The sequence below is a fragment of the Parasteatoda tepidariorum genome, chromosome 1 (assembly GCF_982258835.1).
Source record: "Parasteatoda tepidariorum strain Cologne lab strain chromosome 1, Ptep-v5.0, whole genome shotgun sequence".
Lineage (NCBI taxonomy): Eukaryota > Metazoa > Arthropoda > Arachnida > Araneae > Theridiidae > Parasteatoda > Parasteatoda tepidariorum.
The window spans coordinates 132,586,207-132,608,689 of NC_141755.1; the positions used below are offsets into that span (position 1 = coordinate 132,586,207).

A 22,483-nucleotide genomic window follows, 5' to 3' on the forward strand; every position below is an offset into this window, starting at 1 on the left:
AGCAATCAAGTATAAGCAATAAAAAAGAATGAAATAAAAACTGATATTTTTCTTTCAATGTTTTGGATATAAAAAAGCATTGATAACATAAATCACAAATATTTGATAGTTTCCAAACATTTCGTGAACCACTGTCAAAAAAAGCGTATAATATAATTAAAAAAATAGTTTTTCACCCAGAACTCCTATTGAAAAGATAAAACCTTGATAGTTTCCTGTTTGTTTTTAAAGTTTAAAAAAAATAATACTTAATTAATAAAATATTGTAATATGAAAAATAATAAAGGGAATAAAATTAATGTATTTTAAAGTAATATGTTTGATACTGTAACAAAAATTTGCAAATTTCTAGGATTTAGAAGAAGTCTGATGAGTCCTTATGATTCGTACTATGATAGTGTGATGGCTACAGTCCCGGCAGTGGTCTACTCAGTGACAAAAGTGGACTGCAGGCATCTGTGACCTTGAAGAGCTTTCGGTACGTCTTCTTAAATCTCAGATATTTTGATAACAAAAGCTCAAAAATATTGCATAATTTAGCATTTTCAAAGTTCAGTACTGGGGTATATTGTAGTAATTGCTAGTGTAATTGTTAAACCATCAAATTGCAAATCATTATTGTTAAATCATAATGTAATTGTTAAACCAAAATTGTTAGTGTAAAAAATTTTATAGAGTTAGAAAAAAGATCTTTTTTGATGAATTGATTCGATATCATAATCTATTAATGAAAGATTGCATTTTATCTCTTAATAGTCGCATAATTTTGAAGAAAGCAGTCGTAATTTTTTTTAAAGGAAAATTATACAACACTAAGTGTTTATACAGTCGATGTACTCATTTTTAATTTTTGAGTTAATTTTTAGCTTTCATGTTTGATAAGTGCTGATTTAAAATAAACTATCTCCAAACACATGGCAAATAATCTTGCACTGCCATCTGGTGTGTAGAGTAGGTAATATGCATAATTCGGTACATAAGAAATAAGTTAAGAAAACATCAACTAAGTTAAGAAACTTTTAAGAAAACATCAGCCTGGAAATATCACGGTCATGAGAAATAGAGGGTGGAACATCACCCCGGTATATCTTGAACGGAGCGAGAAGGTACGGGTTAAGATAATTCTTTTATCCGAAACATAATAATATTCTCTGGATAAAAATATTTTTTACTTGTGTGAATCGTTTATTATTATTGGTATTCTTACATTTCCAATTACCACATCAATAATTTTTTTAATACTTAATTAATGTAAATATTTGTATATCATAGCTGCAGAACAATTAACTGAATTTTGCCATCAAGTCTCCTGGTTTTTGTTTGCTATTTTTGTTGTTGGGAGAAATTTTTCTTAAATTGTTGTATATCTGTGTTATACTTTTCACAAACATTGATTTATTTTTATGTAACTTTAAATTACATTTATATTTTCTGATACTAACACAGACAGTTTTAATGATAATTGCTCATTAATCATAAGATTGAGTGTATTTTATCAAAACGCTATACTACGCATTAAATACCCTTAAAAAATAAAATTTCGCAAAAATTTAGAATTTATGATTAAATATTGCATTTACATTTTAACAGAGATGCCAACTGCTTCGGACGTGCCAAAATAATTAAAAAAAAACGGTACATTTTGAAAATATTTGACAATTTTTGCTTGCTTTTTAAAAGGAATAGAATGACAGTAATAAAGTGGTGAATTATATAAGCCTACGAATTATTTCGAAATAGTGGTGGATAAAAATCTACTAAATTGAATTTATTAAACCAAGAATCACGATTGATAAACTACCACTTTAAAATATGTATTTGCAGTCCGGAACAAGTTGGCATCTCTGTTTTAATTGAATAACCTGTAATAATTGAATTACATAGATTTGATTGGAGCCGATTGTATTCGTTTAAGCGGGGTTGACTGTATTTGTCATTCTGGGCATTTTTACTCAGTCCATTATTTGTTCTGGATTTTAACTATGTAATAAATAATGAAATAAATATCATTCAGATCAATGAGTTTGACACTTATGAACAAATTTGACATATTCTTTAAATGTCATAATTTTTTTTTCTTTTGAAAAAAAAATTCTTTTTGAATGAATTTAGTTTCACAATTTTGTTATTTGAAAGTTTTTAACCACCGTACGTTATTCAAGAATTAGTAATATGGTGAAAAACAATGTGTGTATGTCGTTCATAATGTTTTTTAGACGATTATAAATGACGTCTATTATCTACCAGAATTCACTCTCAAAAAATGTTTGCAAAGTTTAATCCTTTTAAAAAAAGATTTTTTTTCTTTAAAAAGTATTGATACTTCAATAAAAATTTTGTTTAAAAATGTGTTGTATTAGTTACAAATAATGAAATTACACCATTGGTTTTAAAACTCAGAGGAAAGTCGAGAAATTTTTTACTGAATGCTAGTGGCCAGCCTGATACACTATCTGGACTACGGTGATTTTGGGCACTTTCAGTTTGTGCAATTTTTATAGAAATACTTACTCATTTTTCTGTAAGTTTGTGTAAAATGTGTGTTATGTCTGAGTGAAAAAAGTATTTAGTTTTTAAAGCCTTAATCAATAAAAATAAAATTAATAATTAAGGAATTAAAAAGGTATATTTCAAATACTATACGACATAAAAATACAAGCCAGTCTTTTACATATGTATTTTAAAATGTTCTAAACTCTTCCACTTGTAGAAAAATGATATTGCTTTTGTGAATAAATTTGTTAGGCTGTAGTTTAGTGGTTAAACCTTTTCACTGTGGCATTCGTCGAATTTTTTAATGACATTTAAGCAGAACTTCTACGCTAACCTGCCTTATCACTGAAAAATATTTAGTTTATTATACTTATCTTATTCTGTGAAATTTCAAAACTATTTCAGATTATTTTAATTTTTAATTCAGATATTGTAGCAATTATTTCTGATATTTATGGAACTTCTAATATCATTCGTGCTTTTAATTATCATCAGGAGTGCTCAAAATGTACACTATTTGGTACCGTTTAGTTAACTGTACTATTTAAGTACTCAAAATGTGTACTAAATGCATATAAACCTGTAATGTAATTAGTTACGAACTTATTATTTATTTTTTAATTGTTTTACCAACTATTTTAAAAATTCTGTTACTCAATTTACGAACAAATATCAACTTGAAAAGAGTGAATACTTTATTTCTAGCTTATACTGAATTGGGTATTCATACGCACTTGAAGTGAAATCTGAATACCATTAAGTGAGGAAGCTTAGATGTATTTATTTGCTTTATTAATTATTTTTGCTAATTTTGGCGTTTTCTTGAAAGCCGTCAGATGGCAACTGTTGATTGTTTATAATAGATCACGAGACGGTGGAACATTTATCTCACTCGCTACTGAACATTCCACAGAAACAAAACAAAGTTAACTGTTATTAAAGGCAAGTTAGTAACAAATAACAGAAGTTGTTATTAAAGGCATGAGTTGTGTAATAAAAATAATTATGTTTTCATTAGAATATTTACATAAAAATGTCAATTCCATTAAATAATTTTATAATATTAATTTTTGATTCTCCTCTATTTGGTTTAGCCTAGTTAGATTTTATCTTAATGTCCTCTCTGATGTGTGTAAGTTTGATTTGAAAACAAGCTTTATTTTAAGAATTAGTGTATTTATGCAACTTAAATAACTGATAATGACTTTTTATTGTAATATTCGAAATAAATAACTTTCGAACTTTTTTTTCGAAATAACTTTTATTTCGAAATAAGTAACTTACTGGCTCTTATGTGTATCCATAGCTGTCAACATGGATAAGAAAATATCTAGTAGATTTTACGAAATAATAACTATTTCATAATACTTTAAATATTTTTCATGTAGGGAAGTTAGGAGATTTTTTTTGTCATGAAAATACAAAAACTTAAATAACTTTATCATATTTATTTTTGATTCTCTTTTATTTGGTTAAGCCTAGTTTGAGTTCATCTTAATCTTTGATAAATCTAAGTTTGATTAGCGAACAAACTTTATTTTAAGAATTAGTGTATGTATGCACCCCAAATTGATGATTTTTACTTCATACTATATTATAATTTAAAAAGGAAGTACAGAATAAAAATAAACTGAAATTTTTGGAACAAAGAAAAAGAAAAGTTTTAAACTGATTAATATAAATGAAGTTCAATTTTTTATTCATTAGCATACCTGCCAACTTTTAATTCTTTCCGTTATGATTTTTTCCTGTGGTATTAAAAGGAATTAAAATTTCCATTTTAAGCATAGAAATCTGTTGTATTTCAAAAAGTATTGACTGACAACTCTGATAGTAACACATATTAATATATATGCTTAATTTTTTTAAGAATAGTGGTGATCAAAATCATTTAAAAATTAAGATTATAAAGGGAAAAAAAATATATTTAATACCACTTTAAATATAAAAATAAAATTTTACGCCAAATGCGTAAAAGTTGGCAGGTATGCATTAGTACTTAAAAATTCAAGCAAGCGATAAATTATCTTTTAGGGAATAGGGAATTTTCTGAAATGTACGAAAACCAGGAAAATTTTTATTGTACGAGTAGACCAGGAGAAAATGGCAAAATCCAATAGTCGACTGGTAAATCCAGGAGAAATGGCAGCTATGTGTATCATATCTTACTGAAATTTTAAATTTTAGTGTTGTTAAATACCAAAATGGTGGCAGCTACTTTAACAACCAAGTATTTTTAAAAGGGCATTTTCGGTGTTTCACTATTTCAAGAATTATTTTTTGTTCATTGGGTAGCAAAATGCTTAAGTACGAAGAGTTATTTATGGTGTTTCACTTTGGTGTAAAGTAGTTGCCACCATTTTCGGTATTGAGATAATTGTTGCTCCAAAGTTGTAACAGAAAAATGATGTCTCTTGCAGGAGGTCGTTATTGCAGTTGAAGGGGAAAGATGACAAAATTTGTCCACCGAAGTGTTTTGATCCAATGAATGAGAACTGTTCGACACTAAGATGTTAACCTTTTGCTATTCATGATCGAAATGGACTAGAGGTGTCGTAGATAAGAACTCTCTACTTATGGCAACACATGTTTTCATCATCAGCGTGTGGAGAGTCATAGGAGAAGAAAGTAAGTTAGTTTCTGTCTTGATATTCATATTGATTAGAAACTTTTAGGTTAGAAAACTGCGGGGTACTAAATCAAACATAGTTCTAAAAGAAAGTGTCGTGTAAAGTTTTAAACAAAAATAACTAAACTATTTTCAGGAGTCAGAAATCGAAATATGTAAAAAAGAAATGCATGGTTATTCAGAAAAAGTACAATTTTGCGTTAGTACGTTTTGTTTGATTTCGTAACTTAATTAATAATTACACTAATTAATTAGCATACTTGGTGTCACCCATTAAGATTGGAACTCATAATGGGTGACTTCATCTGATGGAACCATTAGGATTGTTTTCTTGGTTTCCTCTTCAAGTAACGCAAATGCGAGTTCCTCCAAAAACTCCACATCAAAGATAAATTTCTCCTAATATTTGATCTATGAATTCCTTTGTCTTCTGTATTGTGATCAAAATTACAATTGCACATTAGTAGTTAAACCCTAAATTGGGTCGGCTAATTGGGACAGTTATAAAATAAAATAAATAGCCCTCCACCGCCTTGTAAGTAACGATAAGCGAATCATAAGCCATTCGCCCTCCTTGATGGTTTTGTATTATATGACCGATCAAAAATTAAATATATAGTTTTGTAAGCAATGCAAGAGTTTTTGCTATACATCGTTAAAAGATTATATTCATCTTTAATAAATGTATGCATTGAAATACATTGTTAAAAGATTATATACATCTTTAATAAATGTATGCATTGAAATACATCGTTTATAGATGCATTTCAATGCTACCGCATGAAATTGTGCCAACGATGAATAGCCGACGAATTGTGCCAACGATGAAATTATCATCGTGACGAATTTTGCCCGCAAAGAATTGTGTCTGTGATGAATTGTGCCGACGACGAACTTTCGCTTTGAGGAATTGACGCGCGACCTCCCGGTTTGCTTATTATAGATTGTCAGTTCACACTTCCTCACCAGAAATTTTCTTTCCTCTATCTGTCTGTAAAAATAAAACAAAAACTAGCTTTAGTTAAGATTAGACCAGAAAACCGCAATTTAATTTTGCCTCTAAACATGCATCGAACCCCATAAAATAATGTGCCCATTCATCAGAAAAAAGACCACGTAAAAACAACAAAGATGTATAGTATCACCTAATAATTAAGATTTAAAATAGAATCGTATAGTGCGTCTAATAATTAGGCCAGAAACTGTATATGTTTAAAAGATTTTTTCTGTTTGCATAGTATATGTTTATTCAATAGTAACATTATAATTCAACTTAAAATTACTTAATCTTAAATAAAACTCAAATCTGTTTTTATTTAGGATTCAATGTATAGCAAAACTATTCATTTGTATGATTGGATATTTGATGGCATATTAAGCAAATTGTATTTACAGATAATGTAAAATATATTATTGTGAGCAGGAAATAGTTTCTTAATCTTTTATTTATATATAGGTGTAGTGTGTAAATTAGACTTGTTTATAGTGTGATATTAGGAACTTCCATGTGTGTACTAAATATTTAAATTAACCATTTATGAACACTGGACAATCTGTAGCAGTCCACTCTGTGTAGCACAATGTTAATAATCAAACCAAAGTACTATATTTTAAAAAAGTACCTGAGTTTACGTTTATTTGGCTAATGTTAAGAAAATATTTTATTTTTTCGAAAATTTATGTAGAAATCTTAAAATATATAGTTATTACAATTTTTACAAGAACACTTTATTGAAAGAAAAGTGTTTATATTTGCAAATTATGCTGATAATTTATCTTTTCAAAACATGTGGAAAAAAGTATAAATTGAAGTAAGAGGGTCATTCAAATGAAACCTGGTCAGTGCATCGAACTTTGCATTAGACGTAATGGGGCGTAACTGCGCGTATGGGAACATGGATGACTTTGTGACTTGACAGATTTAACGTGCACCAGTCACCTTTTAATATACCTAGAGTCTTCGGACACTACCTCTTGGCCATGGGCCCAGTGCCCTACCAACCGAGCTACCCCAGCCCCCTACCCATTAATCTATAAGTGTGAACCTGAACTATTAACCAGTGGACTCAACCTCCTGTTTGCTGACCCACCCCAATTCCTCCATCTTTTAATGGCAATCAAAAAAACTTGCTGAAAAAAATAAATATAATTACTATAAAATAAAAATAATTACTATTAAAGATTCACAACTCTTAAAAACATAATTATAACTTTCAGACCTTAGAGTCAGACTTTCAGACTTGTAAGTCTGTCAAATGGCCTAACTATTAATGAGTTAAATTGAAATGAAAGACATGCAATCAAAACAGTTGCAGAAACATCAATTATGCTTTTAAAAAAAAATTAGTATGCATAAGTATGTTAGGAAAGCATACAGCAACAGGTGAATTGTTAGCAAGGAAGGAAAAAAAACAAGAAACATTAATAATTCGTTTTATGACTTTGCTTTTGAAGTAAAAAAATAGTTTAAATATTATTATTATATGAAAAGCTGCTTTTGATGATGATTTTTTAAAATTTTTATACAATAAATTCAGATAGTGCTAGTTTATTATAGAAGTTTTTTTTTAACTCAACAATGATATATTTTAATTTTTAACAATTTTGTGAGTAATTTCCGAAAGATATCAATAATACCCATCTCTTTCTTAACCTCTTGACAACTGAAGTATAAAGGAATATAAAAAAATATTTTACAGTTATTTAATTTCGATTTTACTACCGTAAGCAGCGCGTAGCTTTGGGGAGGGCTTGGTGGACAAAACCTCCTTACTTGATTAACGAGCTACTGTATGGTAAATGTTGTAGTTAAGAGAAGAAAAAAAAATTTTTTTTTTTTTGTAATATAGACATTTGGAGAAAAAATAAGTTGTGTGTATATATATGTATGTATGTATATTTAGGACTGATAATTAAGTAAGGAAATTGTATATTGCTAATTTTAATTTTTAATCTCTTATATAAAGCTAAAATTTTTTTAACGACAATATTGTTTAAATTACTAAGTTTAAAATTTTTACTTTTTTTTAAATTCCGTATTTAGAAGTTCAACATAGAATTTTTTACAGAAGATTGCATAAATGTTGTTATCTATGGGAATAATTACAAAATTTTTTTGAAGTTGCTTAATAGATTAAACAATTTTGGAAAAATTTGTTGAATTGTTACTGTTATTTAAATTGTCCTTATTATTGAAAACAAATTTTTTAAAGTAATTATAAACACCCCATTTCCATTCTGTTAGCATACCTAAAGGTAAAGAAAATCTATTTGATATTTTTTCTTAATTTTCTTCGTGTTTTTCTGTTTTTATTTATTATGATATGTATATATATATATATGTATACATATATATGTATATATATGTATGTATATATATATATATATATATATATATATATATATATATATATATATATATATATATATATATATATATATATATATATATATATATATCGTATTTATATACATACAGTGTGAATCTAAAAAGATGGGCAAAATTTTTATCAAAGAATGCATGGTCGAAAACAAAACCCGAAGGTGCTGGCGCATTTGGAAAGTTGTTTGATGCAAACGAGAAAGCTCCATTCCTATTGCGAGTTACTGTGCTACGTTATTTGTCGCCAAGCTTTCGGCCGCTGCAGGGAAAGTTCGCCTATCTTTTCTTCGCCGTTGTACCACCATAGCCGCTGCCGGCCACTGTTTTGAACACTTATTGTAAGCACATGCCATTAAATTTACTTTTATAACTTAACTTCATCGTTCTTTGTGTGTTTTTGCCTCATATAAGAACATACACTCTGACGCCCTCTAGCGGTTTTGGGTTTTGTTTTCGACCACGCATTCCTTAATAAAAATTGTTTGCTTGGGTGTGTACTATCACTTCCTAAAATTTAGCCCATCTTTTTAGAATCACCCTGTATGTATATATATATACACTTATTTTTTCTATTTTAACTTATTTATAATGTCGATCTTCACTGGTGAATGTCCGAAATATTTGTTATATCCGATTTGTTGTTAATTTATTCGTTGATGTAGTTGTATTTATTCGATATTCTTATATCTGCTGAAGATAGCTTAGGAGAAATATCAGAGTTGGGATTACCGGTTAAATGCAAAGAGGGCAGTGGCTCTAGAGCTTTAAAAAACATTGATGTAGGGCATACCGGGCAAGGGCGCTTAACTTGATATTTTGCACATTTACCAAAGCTACGATGTGATTGTCAACATTCACCGGTGGAAGTCAACAACCACTGATTTGGGGCATTCACAGTAACATACAAATATAATGTAAGAAACAGATAAACGGACATTAAAACTATGACGCAGGCCGTAAGACATAATAAGAAAAACAAAATATGAATTATTTTGCCAGGGGACTAATAATTTTCGGTACACATATACAGAATTCAAGTTTTAACTGAGTAAAAGACGATAAATTTTTCTAGTGTTGAATGTTATTTAATTTTTTTTTTCCTTTTAAATGCGGAGTTTTATATTTAAGTGTAATGCAATACTGACGCCCGGTGGCTGAGCGGTAGCGCTTCGCGCTGTCGTGCCACAGGTCCTTGGTTCGATCCTTGGGCCGGGCAAGGCCGACTCAGCCTTTCATCCCTTCAGTGGGTCGATAAAATGAGTACCAAGCATGCTTGGGAACTAACACTGGGGGTTCCGCGTTCGGCTGACCACCTGACCGGAACATATGCTCCCGCACCCCAGAGCCCAAGGTCAAGAAAACTGAGATGGGCACAGTCGGCCTTGGCCCTCTTAATGGGCTGTCGCGCCACTGAGTTAGTTAGTTAGTAATGCAATACTGCATCAAATCTCAGATTCAAAACTATTTTAACTATACAAAATCAATAATCATTGTAAAGAATCTAACATCAATTATAATAGAAATATTTAAAACTCGGGGATTGCATTTCAAAATTATTCAAAAAGTTAAAGTGATTCAATCTATGTCGCCATACCCACCAACGTACACAATGCATATTCCTGTTGATACTATTTTTAAATGTCAGATAAATATAAATTTAAAAGCTTCATAAAGATAACAGAACTACTAAGTCAAAAGAACAATAATTGTTTTTAGAATTATCACATTTTATAATATTTAAAACTGCTTTTTTAAGTTTTCGCGCACATGCTTTTAGTGGCCTTTTATTAAAAATCACTCTTTTTATGTGGAATTTTACCAAATACTTTAAATGTTCTGAATCAACAATCTCTGCTCAAATTATTAGACGCACTGTAAGATTCTACATAAAATCTTAATTATCACGTGATACTTTGCAACTTTAACGTTTTAACGCGGCTGTAACCGGTTTACGCTTGTTTAAGTTTGTGTATTAATTGGTTAACATTGTAATGCAATATGTTAAAAATAAATACGAATGGGAAGTATATAAAAAATCTCCATAGAAACCCATTACATTTATGTTTAAATTTAAAAGTATTGCATATGTACTCGTGCAAAACATGCAATTATAAGAACGCTACAGTGTATCTAATAATTTGGTCTAATTATTATACATTGCTAATATAATACATAATGTAATAAATATTCTATATTTATATAATATATCGTCTAATTTATCCAATCATTAAATTTATATTATATATCGTCTAATTTAACCAATTGATACACGATCGAAAACAAGTGCAAATCGCGTAAAAACAATAAAGCTGTATAGTATCATCTGATAATTAAGATTTTGCATAGAATATTACAGTGCAAGTAATAATTTTGCTGCATGGAAATCCTGGAAAGCTTGAAAGTTCAAGAATGTTTCAGTGAGGCTATAAATTTTATTATACTGTTTTTCTAGAATCTAAAAAGCGAAGGTCCACATATGTGAACAAATGTAATAATAAAGAGCTTAAACTGACTTATGAATATTTAAAATTTATTTACCAAAAGGCATTTTCTTGGCATTATTATTTTTTAAATTTTATATTGTTGCCTTCAACTAACTGGAAAAATAAGAGAGTAAAAAAGAATAAAAATAAGCTATAGATTTTTAAGTAATTTGCTTTTGTTAAACTGTTACTCAGATAACTAAAAGCAATAAAAACATAGCACAAAAAAAATTTTTTTTTGAGTCAATAAGCAAATAAGTAAGAGATAAGCATTTTCATTTCTAAAATGCAAACTCCCCCCCCTTCCCATTAAGGGAAATTTCAATAAACAATTTTGAGCACAAGACAAATGTTATTTCGTAATAGAATTTAAAAAAAAAAAAAAAATTGTATTAACAAAAATGTCAAGTTAATTAAAAAAATAATTATTTTCATAATTAAAATAATAATTATTTACATATAAATAATAAATAATTATTTATATGTATATATATATATATATATATATGTATATATATATGTATATATATATGTATATATATATATATATATATATATATATATATATATATATATATATATATATATATATATATATATATATATATATATATATGTATATATATATATATATATGTATATATATATATATATATGTATATGTATATATATATATATATATGTATATATATATATATATATGTATATATATATATATATGTATATATATATATATATGTATATATATATGTATATATATATATATATGTATATATATATATATATATATATATATATGTATATATATATATATATATATATATATATATATATATATATGTAGATATATATATATATATATATGTATGTATATATATATATATATATATATATATATATATGTATGTATATATATATATATATATATATATATATATATATATATATATGTATGTATATATATATATATATATATATATATATATGTATGTATATATATATATATATATATATATATATATATATATATTGCGCATTGCACACATTTATCTTGTAAAACATGAAAGTCGTGAATTTATTAATTAGTTTCTATTTTATTTTGTGATTTGTTTATTATTTCTTATTTTTCTCCTATTCTTAATTAATTTCAGGTGGTCATCATTGATTTTCTGAAAAAAAGAAGAGTTACTGGTCCCTCCACTGGCAAGTGAAATGTGGCTATTTGCAACTAAGATCGAGGTAAAGTAACTAAGGCTACTATTTTTTTTTTATTTCAAGAAATAGCTAAGAAGTTGGCAATTTCGGAAAAAATTAGTCTTATTTTACAAATATCTGACTATTTAAAAAGTATATTGTTGCTGAACTATCGAGTAGTGTCAAATCTAATGCCTCTATCACACGAGAGAAAAATAAGTGCAACCGTAAGTGTAACTTCAACTCTATCTGCAACTCTAAGCACAATTCCTCTGTTCGGAGTTGCCGAAAGGGTTGCTTAATTGCCTGAACAGTTGCATGTAATTGGGTTACCATATTTTGTTATTTATCTTTACTTTTGGCTCATATTTTATTTTATCATATGATTCTATTATATCATAGTTTCTCACCGATGTTCGTAAAGGGAGGAAAAAGAAATCACAGACGCTGTAGAATATTGATTGATTTTGATTAAATTTTTTACATTTGTATTTGTGTTAAGTTTTTTTTTCAGCAGCAAATAAAAATTCTGAAAACTTTATTTCCCCGTTAGTGAAGTAGCATATTATAAAAAGGATTATGATTTCTACCTCATAATATGAGATGATATTAACATATCATTGAATTTCATGCTGCGTCCCTAAAGACTTAAATACTATCTAGAATTTTGACGATTTTTTTTGCGTTGATTTGAGTGACTAATGTATAAAACATGATGCGCAGCGTTTTTAAAAAGTGCTTAGCGTTTTTAAAAAGTGCTTCTTAAGTGAAGTAGCATAGTATAAAAAGGTTTATGATTTCTATCTCATAATATAAGATGATGTTAAGATATCAATGAATTTCATGTTGCATCCCTAAAAGGATAAGGGGGTGAACGGGGGATGGACTTAAATACTATCTAGAATCTTGACGATTTTTTTTATCTTGATTTGAGTGACTAAGGTATAAAACATGGTGCGTAGCTTTTTTAAAAAGTGCTTTATTTTCCCTTTTCGAAAATGAGATTTATGAAAGGGAATGTCGATTTTCGCCACATATTATGTAAAAACGTGCTTTTCACATTCTTCTATTTCACGTTTTCAGAATTCATTCAACCACGAGCAATTTCAGCGTACCGTCAATTCATAGTGTATGAAAGCGCCAATCATTTTACAGGTTTGGTGAAATACTTGCAAGTCCGCATGTGCGTCTAGTGAGCTAGGTTCGGTGAGATTCATACTCTCTCATGTGCAACTCTGCTGCATTTTGCAAGATATTCTCAATTTCAGACTTCATTTTCCACCCTCGGAAATCGAACCGAAAAATCTCTTGATCATTTTTTAATGGCTAATATAATCAAGAAAAGAGTTCTTTTTCGAATTCTAGTTATTTTATCATGATCATGTAAAGTCTTTGAAAATTATTCTGCATTTTTTCAATTTACATAGTGCTTAAAATTATTTTTTGAGTGCCTAAAATGTTTTTAAAAGTTGCTTATTTTTTGTTGAAAGATTTGGCTCCGCACCCTGTAAAAGCATAGTATATTTATATATATATTTACTATCTAACATGCTAGTTAGGCAAGTGGGGTATCATTATCTGTGTATATGCTAAATCGAATGAGTATAAAACCACGTTGTCTGATTTAATAGTTTAGCAATTCGAAAATTTATAAAAGTTTAATGTGTAGAAAGGACAATTTTATGACTTATACCACTTTATGCAACTGACATTGCTATCTAAGCAAGTAAGGCATTTCTACAAATTTAATTTTTTAAGCTTAATTCAAAAAAACAGTCCTTTGAAATAATTCTTTAGAAGAAATGAGGGTTCAATGTATGAAATATACAATTTTTGACTTACCTTTTACTCATAAAATATTCATAACATCAAAACTATTAGATCTATCAAATCAATTCTATTTTTTCAAAATTTAGTCTAAAAAATGCATAAAAAATAATGTCAGACTTATCTATACTACAATGTCTCAGAATTTTATTGTCATCAAATTAATTTACATTGCATTAAGGGATCATCAATTTTATTCATTTGCACATTGCATATCAGGAATATCACTTTTATGAAAATTATTTTTTCTAATTTCTTAGTAAAATTGTTTTTTAAATATAAGAGGATTTTCAATGTCTTACTTACAAATTATTATTGTAAAATTTAAAACATTCATTATTGGTATAAAATAATTTAATTAAGAATTATAGGATTTATTTTAGAACAAATTTATTGTAATTTATAGTATATAAATTAAAATTTATTAATAACTAAGAAAAAAACAATATTTTATTAAGAACATACTTTTTATGTATCATATTATTTTGTTATAGCCTTTTACGAGTTTTGTTTTGCTTTTAAATAATACAAGAATCAATTTAAAAAATAAAACTTTTATTGTCAAGTGAAACAATTAGAACATTATTCATTTTCATTTCTTATTTTTTAATTTTTTTCATAAAAACAGTATTACATCTCTTTCCTTCTTCACCAGACAAACCTTACAGGATTATACGAAGTATCTGAAATAAAAGAAAGAAAACACTTTCATGATAAAATTTTACCAACACATTATTAGAATAAGGGAGATTAAATACCATTAATTTGAAATCATTTCAGTCCTTAGGTATCCCTTTTAAACTTACTTTAAGTTTGACAGATATTTTGATTATAGTTCTAAGATTATTCTATACACTAATGAAAGATAGCAGGTATATTTGGTTTTGTAGTTCTTATGTTTGGATTGAAATTTGTTTTAAGAAAAATAAATTGTATTTATAAACAAAGACTATTAAAAATGTAAGTATATTGAAAAATTAGTAAGGTACACTTATATACTTACTGTCATTGTAGAAAAGTTAAGTATCAAAAGATAAATGTGAAGTATAAATAAAAAGTAAAGTATCATTAGTTAACTTTGAATAATTATAAACAAAATATTATGCAAATCATCATACACCAAAAAAAAAAAAAAATAGAGGGGATGAATGTAGAAACAGACAAGGAGATTGGGAATTTGCATTTTTAATAATTACTTCTTATATATAATACCCTATCTTTTTTTTAATACTTTTTAATAATTACTGGAAAATGGGGTAACTTTGTGAGAGACAAGGTAAATATTTACCACACATATTTTCTAATTTGTTTTAAAATGAGATTTTCAAAAATTAAAAGAATTCTTAGAGAAGAATAAAATAATTATTTCACAAATAATTATAATAATAAAAAAACTTCAAATAATCGGACACATGCTTTTACAATCAACAGAAATAAAGATTAAAATTAAAAAATAAAGAAATATAATCATTATTATATTTTACGTTATAATAATGCAACAAAGTTTGGCTAGTTGCTTGGCGAATATTTCAAAGTAAAGCTTTTCGCCAGCATAAATCTTTACATAGATAAAAATAGAAATTAATTCTATTTAAAGTAATTAAAACTTTGATCGGAACAAATTATAATAAGTTATAACTTTTTTAGCTTAAAATAAATAAATATTTTTAAAGAAAATTTATCTAGAAAATAGTGTACTATACTTGTGGGGAAATTACAAATCGAATATGTCAACCTTCATCTATCAAAAGGTACCTCATGATAGAATCCTAATCCTGTAGTTTGGCCGAGGTGCCTAAGGCCATAGGGCCCTTTACCTCTTCATCATGTGTTGCAGATCCTTCTGGTGTAACCTTGAGGTCTTTGTTCCTAGAATTGAAATTAGAAAATTAGTATGAGCCATTGCTCAGGTATAATCATAAAGATGATTTAATAGTATAATTATGAGATATTAGTAAATATTAACATAGTAAAATAAAATAAAGTAGAAATATACATGATAATACATAAATATGCAATTAGAAATAAGAAAGTCCTGTAAAGAAAAAGTCTGTTAGATTGCTCGCCAATAAAGCAAAAGTCAAGATTATAATGACCCATTATAGGGTATGGTCCGATTTATAATTATGAGGTATGGTCCGATTTATAATTATGAGGTATGGTCCATTATGAGTCGTATGATTCATATTGTTTTATATTTGTCCGTGATTTAGTCATGTCCGAGTTAATTGTCAATATTCAGTGCCATTATATAAAATTATAGTGCCATTTTAAGGTTATTTGCCATTATATTTTGCTGCCATTGAGTTAAACTCACATGGTCAGTATGGCATAACTTGTAAAAAAGTGAGCCACTGGCTCCTCATGATAGAATCAAGTTAACATGTCTTATATACTGGTGAATTGGTATTTATTATTTATAGTGGTAGTAACACCACATACTCACCGATACTAAAATGATGTGCAGGTTCCTGTTATGGTAGTACATCAACTGCATTGAAATGGTTATCTCATCGTGTGAAAGTATTTTTAATGCTTTAATTTTAAAGGAAATGTTATTATTAAATTAAGAAAACTGATCCGTTTCGTCTATAAAAAAATTTCATCCGATCATCCTCTTCACCAACATCGCCGCCATTTTTATTTACATTTGTATACGTCATCACATAAAATTGAAACGTCATAAAAAGCAAACGATCTGATTTGTTGATATAAGAAATTGCCTGAACAGTTGCAGATATTTCGTGCAACCGTGATTTCTATATCACACGAGGATTTTTCGAGCAATTTTTGGAGAAATTGCAGTTACAGTTTCGGTTACACTTACAGTTGCACTTATTTCCTCTCGTGTGATATAGGCTTTTAATTATCAAATTCAAATAATTATGTCAAAACCGAAACACCGTGTGAAAATGGCCGAAACACAATAAATATAAAGTTCAGTAAACCAATATGAATATGTAATGCAATCGTCACAAGCTGCATGAAAAAGTGATAATTAAATTTCCAAATCGCGTGCCGTCATTCACAAACCTATAGAGGACGTTATTATTACGTACAGTTGCTCTGAAGATTTCTTCAGTGTAATATGGTTGCATCCTGTGGTCGGTAAAACTGTATTTTCTTTGCAGTTGACTACAACTATTTTTTTTTTAATGTTGCGACTAGAAGCTACTTTCGAAATGTAGTCACTACTTTGCTACTTATGAAAGACAAAAACTTAACTGAATATCTTAATTTTCACCAATATTAGAAATGATTTTGAATAAAAAATTGATTTGGTTAAATATGAGGAGATATTAAGAAGTCTTAATTCATGTTTACATGAAATTGTTTTTATTTTAAAGCATTTTTTACGAATTTGCTCCTTTAGTTTTCAAACTCTATGCTTTTTTCGACAGTGATTTAAGAAATACTTGGAAACTGTCAAAGGTCATTTAAGTTATAAAAGCTTTTTTTATATCCTCCAAGAAATAAAGTACAGAGCGAAAAGCAAAAACGGACCACCCTGAATAACTTCTGATCTAATGATCGGATCCCCACGTTCTCAATCTTAATCATTTGAGAAGATGACCACCAATATGCCAATTAATAAATGCAGTGGATAATTTAAGTCTCGAAATCAGACACAAAAACGTACTTTATAGTTCCTGCAAAATCAAATTTTGAAAAAGTGCGGTTTTTAAAATTTGATTTCTCAGGAACAACTAGGCCGATTACTCATCTATTTTTTTCGAAATTTTTTGAGTTTAAACTTGGTTTCTTTATTTAATAATGTTAAAAGAAGTTATCAAGGATCGCTACAAACTACATTTTTTTTTTGTATCGTACCACTCACTGCAAAACTTCTTTTAAAAAACTGCGCACGATACTACCAACTACGGAAGAAAGTAGCAAATACAGTAGTTTCGCTACTTGCAGCGCGCTACTGCCGACAACTGGTTACGTCCCTTTTCTATTACGGCAAGGCACTTAAATATCTTCATTTTAATTTACACGAAAATGAACATTAAAAAGCTTATTTTACAGTAATAAGTATCCGTAATAGTATGTGATTACGAAATCGATAGTTCTCAGTTCACCGAAATGATATTAGAAGTTCGTCGATAAGGAAATCATTAATGAAAAATATGTTTTGAAATGTTGTTTGTGTTCAGTTAAAAGAAAGATTTACGGATGTTCTAGATTGCTTTCTTCAGCTTTCTTCTTAGAGAAATTTTGCAACTATTAATGTTCAACTTCCTAGCCTCATAATTTTGAACCCAATCCAGAAGACAATGGAACTTCTGGATCAAGTATTGGGAGAAATTTGCCTTCGTGGAGGGATTTTTGAGGGAACTAACGAGCATTTGCGCTACGTGAAAGGTAAAGGAAGACCTTGAAAACCTCCCACGGTTAGACTAACGGCAAAAGAATTCTAACCCACCATCCATCTACAAAAGTATGAATGTAATTTTAAGCTACGGGTGCGTAAATCTAGTTCGTCTCGTCAAAAAACCACATTTAAATACTAATCTTCCCATCTAAATATTTCTTCTTGTCTTCAAATTATTTTCTTTAAAAATTATTCACTTTAATTTTTTTTTGGCTTATACTAAATAAAAATAGTTCATACTTTTAATTTCATAATAGTAATGTACGTTGATTTATATGGTATAAAAAATTTATACCTTAATTCAATTTCTTTTCATCCACAATTAAATAATAAAAATTAATAAATAAATATTAAAAAGTATTGTTTTTTGCATGAAATAATCTTTAGATAAATTAGTTTTATGAGTGGGTGCAATCTAATTAATGTTGTTAAATTAGTCTTTAAAGTATGACTAAAAACGCTAAAAGTGAAGATAATTTTTAGGGGACCAAACTTTCATCCGCTCTCCTAACTAAACTATTTGAGTAGTAATATCAATAATGAAGCATCTTAAGAAGGTTAGGAATTCAAATATGCAACAAAAAGAAAGTTATATGTGTAGTCAGAGAAAGTACGTTTTTGTGTTCGATTTAGAGAAAATCCAATAATTCAGACAAAATTTTTTCAGGGTGATTTTTCTTGCGCACTTTACACATTTATTTTGTAAAAAAAAAGAGAAAAAAAGAAAAAAAAAACATGAATTTGTTATTTTTGTTTTATTTTGTGATTTTATTGCTATTTCTTATTTTTTACCTATTTTTTAATTCAGGTGGTCGCATTCAATTTTCTGGTAAAGAAGAGTTACAGGTCCTCCTTTGGCAAGAGAAATGTAACCTATCGCTACTAAGAATGAGGTAAAACAACTAAGGATACCATTTTGTGGGCTAATGAGAGAATAAAAGGGCTGGTTTACTCCTTTGAAGAGACTCGTACCTCTCCGTGCTTCTGATTTCAGTCAGTGACGTCACTGTGGCGAAAGCATCAACTTCTGGCTTTATAAAATAAATTGTTTCGCTTGTAACTAGCATCTTTTTTAAATTTCTTTCAATACATTCATTGTTTTTTATGTTTTTTAAAAACTTTTTAGGTGATTTTCTTTATTTGTTTTCAAAAATTTAAAAGTAGTATTCAGAAAATCAGCTTGCTCGATAGCGACCTGCAAGAATTATTATAAAACACAAAGTGAGAAAGCGCAATTTTCTCTGTTTTATTTTAGAAAATACGAAGGTGACATCAAATGAAGTATAAAATATATTGGAAGAATTTATCCTTCTACATTATACTTCATGTTTTTTATTTAGACGTTTAAGGATAATTTTAAACAGAAAAGAAGAATCAGAATTTCTTTAATTCTGATTAATCTTCAAAGAAGAAAGAAATCCTGATCGAGGAAAATAAAATCCTGAATTTAAAAAATAAAAGACATTAATGCTTATAAATTTTTCCACGATATATTTTAATGATATTATTGAAAATAATTATGCGTTTTAATTATAACGCCTTAATCTCCAATATTTATGAGGACGTGTATTATTTCCATTTCTATATGCTCAAAAATTATTGTTTTAGTAGTTAGCATTTAATATTTTTGTTTCCAAGTGATAATATACAGAAATAAATTGTTCTTTTAATTATTAGTAAGCAAATAAATTAAAATGAGGCATAACAATTAATAAAATATATTATGACACTTTTATTAAATATGCACTAGTTGCACATTATTATCGAACAATAAGTAACTGTAAAAGTGTTCTTATATGCCCTTTTTTTACTTAACAGAAAGAGTTTAAAACTAAAATTAAAAAACGATGACAACCATTGCTGTATTTTTCTAACTCTAAATTTTTTATATTATACTATAAGGAATACCAAGAAATTGTATGAATACTATATTTTTAAACAGAAATAATTTTTGACAGTGTCAAATTTGACAGCTAGTATCAGAAAATTGTCGAACATTCAGCTCATTTCTTACTGAAAGCAGCAAATTTTTCATATCCTCTAGTTCTGATTTTTGAGATCTGTGTGCGCCGTGACGTCAGCTTTGAGTATGAAATGAACCAGCCCTTCTATATCTTCTTTTTAGCCCAAATTATTTTTACAAAAAGTAGCTCAAAAGCGACATTTTCGGAAAAAATCTAAACTTCTTTTACAAATATGCGACTATTTTAAATTATATATTGCTGATCAACTATGGAGTAGTGTCAGGTCTTGTTATCGAATCAAAATATCAGAAACAAAAAAAAAAAACACAAACGCGTGTTAATTGCCAAAGAGCAATACATAAAAGCACAGGAAACCTATATGAATTTATAATGCAACTGTCTGGAGCTGCATCAAAAATTGAAAATTAATTTTCGTAATCGCGTGTCGTTATTCGCGAAGTGACAATATAGATGTCAAAATAGAATCTATTGTTTTTTGTTTGTTTTTTTAAAGAAAGGAACAAATATATATGTCATTAAATATTAATATATATATATTTGTAAGAGAGAAATCTTAATAGTCTATTTAAACTTTACATCCCATAATTTTAGGAATCTAATTACTTCAAAAATTAAATTCATGCATCAAGTTTGTCAGAATATTATTACTCTACAATTTTAAATTCTTGTGTCGTAATGTCATATAAAAATATTGGAATTTGAAACCCCGTAAGGAAATGATCAGAAATGGATCGTGATTGTACAGTTACTAATTAAGAGTGCCTGAGAATAATTATGTTACTGTAAAAGGCCGAAGTCTTGTAAATCTTAAGATTTATTGGTAAAACCTAGTATTTACGAAAGTAGCTTACTAAAAGCCCGAAGTTTGCTCTAATATAAAATTCGGACTTTCACCAAGCATTCTGATAAAACCTAGCATTTACCACCGCCTTCCAGCAAAAGCTCGAAACCAGTTATACCTAATGATAGAACTTTTCATTCGCAGATATATTATGTTCTGTTACGTTATAAGGGACCGCCACATCGTGGTGAATGAATTCACAAACGCAACCCTCAACCTCAATGGGCAATATTGGGAACATCGGGAGCAATAGAAGAGGGCAAAATATTTATTTAATAATTATTAGAAAGAGAACAATCATCTCCGTAAAATGTTTAGTTTTAGGGGATAAGGGAAATTTAAAAAGTTATAATTGGTCTGCTAATTAGGTTGAGGGAAAAAGTCCTACTCACGAGATAGCAAAGGGAAAAACGTTAAAATGCTTAACACACACATAATAGAGAACTTGAAAACCAAAATTGTAGATTAAAAGACGGGATGTGAGTATTAACGTGTTAGAAAGACCTTTTTGTCTAGAATAATAGTTTAAGAAAGAAATTTAGATAAATAAATAACATAAAGTGATTAATTGAAGCTCTTTATGTGGCACACACACCCATACATACTTACATACACAGCGAAAGAGGGTGAGATAGATACAGGACCAACATGAAGGAATTTAAATTATTAGCCAGGAAATTAGCTGAATATAAAAAATATTAGCCAAATTTCAAAATTCTTAGTCAAAGGCATTACATAAAGCGAAATATTTTATAAAATGCAAATTCAAAGGAAGAGTCATTTTGCAGTTGAGAAGAAAATGAGCAATGAATGGTGGTGAAAGGATAATAAAATGCAAGTAATAAAGAGGATAATTTTAAAATATCAAATATCACTGCAGTAAATGTAAATGGAAAGTTGACACATCCCGGTTTCCTTCGCTAACTAGTTATCTTTAGTAAATTGAGTCTAATTCGATATTCAACCTAGAGCGAATATAGAACTTTTATTTTTAATAAAATAGACGTTTTATCAGTTAAAATCTCAGATCTGTTGTTATGACGCCAGCATTTATTTCACTCCCTCCCCCTCACTAACCCTGAACTCTGCAGAAACAAGAGAGGAGATCGAGTGAAGATAGACAGAACATAAAACTTCACATCGTTCTGCAGAGAAGGATTACTGAACTTCAGGTAGATCAAATTTTTTATTGCAAGGACACGTTCTTTAAAAAAATCTTTCAAATTGTCACAACAGAACGTTTAAGGAAATCAGGAGGACTCGAAGTCTACAAA

At 28.2% G+C, this 22,483-nt stretch overlaps 1 long non-coding RNA gene across 3 annotated transcripts in view; it reads left to right on the forward strand.

The window, feature by feature from the left end:
- Nucleotides 1–19,443, forward strand: part of LOC147816990 (uncharacterized) — a 29,271-nt gene extending 9,828 nt beyond the window's left edge. For all 3 annotated transcript variants that reach the window (XR_015429771.1, XR_015429773.1, XR_015429769.1), the window contains 4 exons: nt 353–478; nt 4,914–5,121; nt 12,139–12,226; nt 19,192–19,443. This is a non-coding gene — a long non-coding RNA (uncharacterized LOC147816990). The remainder of the gene's footprint in view (nt 1–352; nt 479–4,913; nt 5,122–12,138; nt 12,227–19,191) is intronic.
- The last annotated feature ends 3,040 nt before the right edge of the window (nt 19,444–22,483 follow it).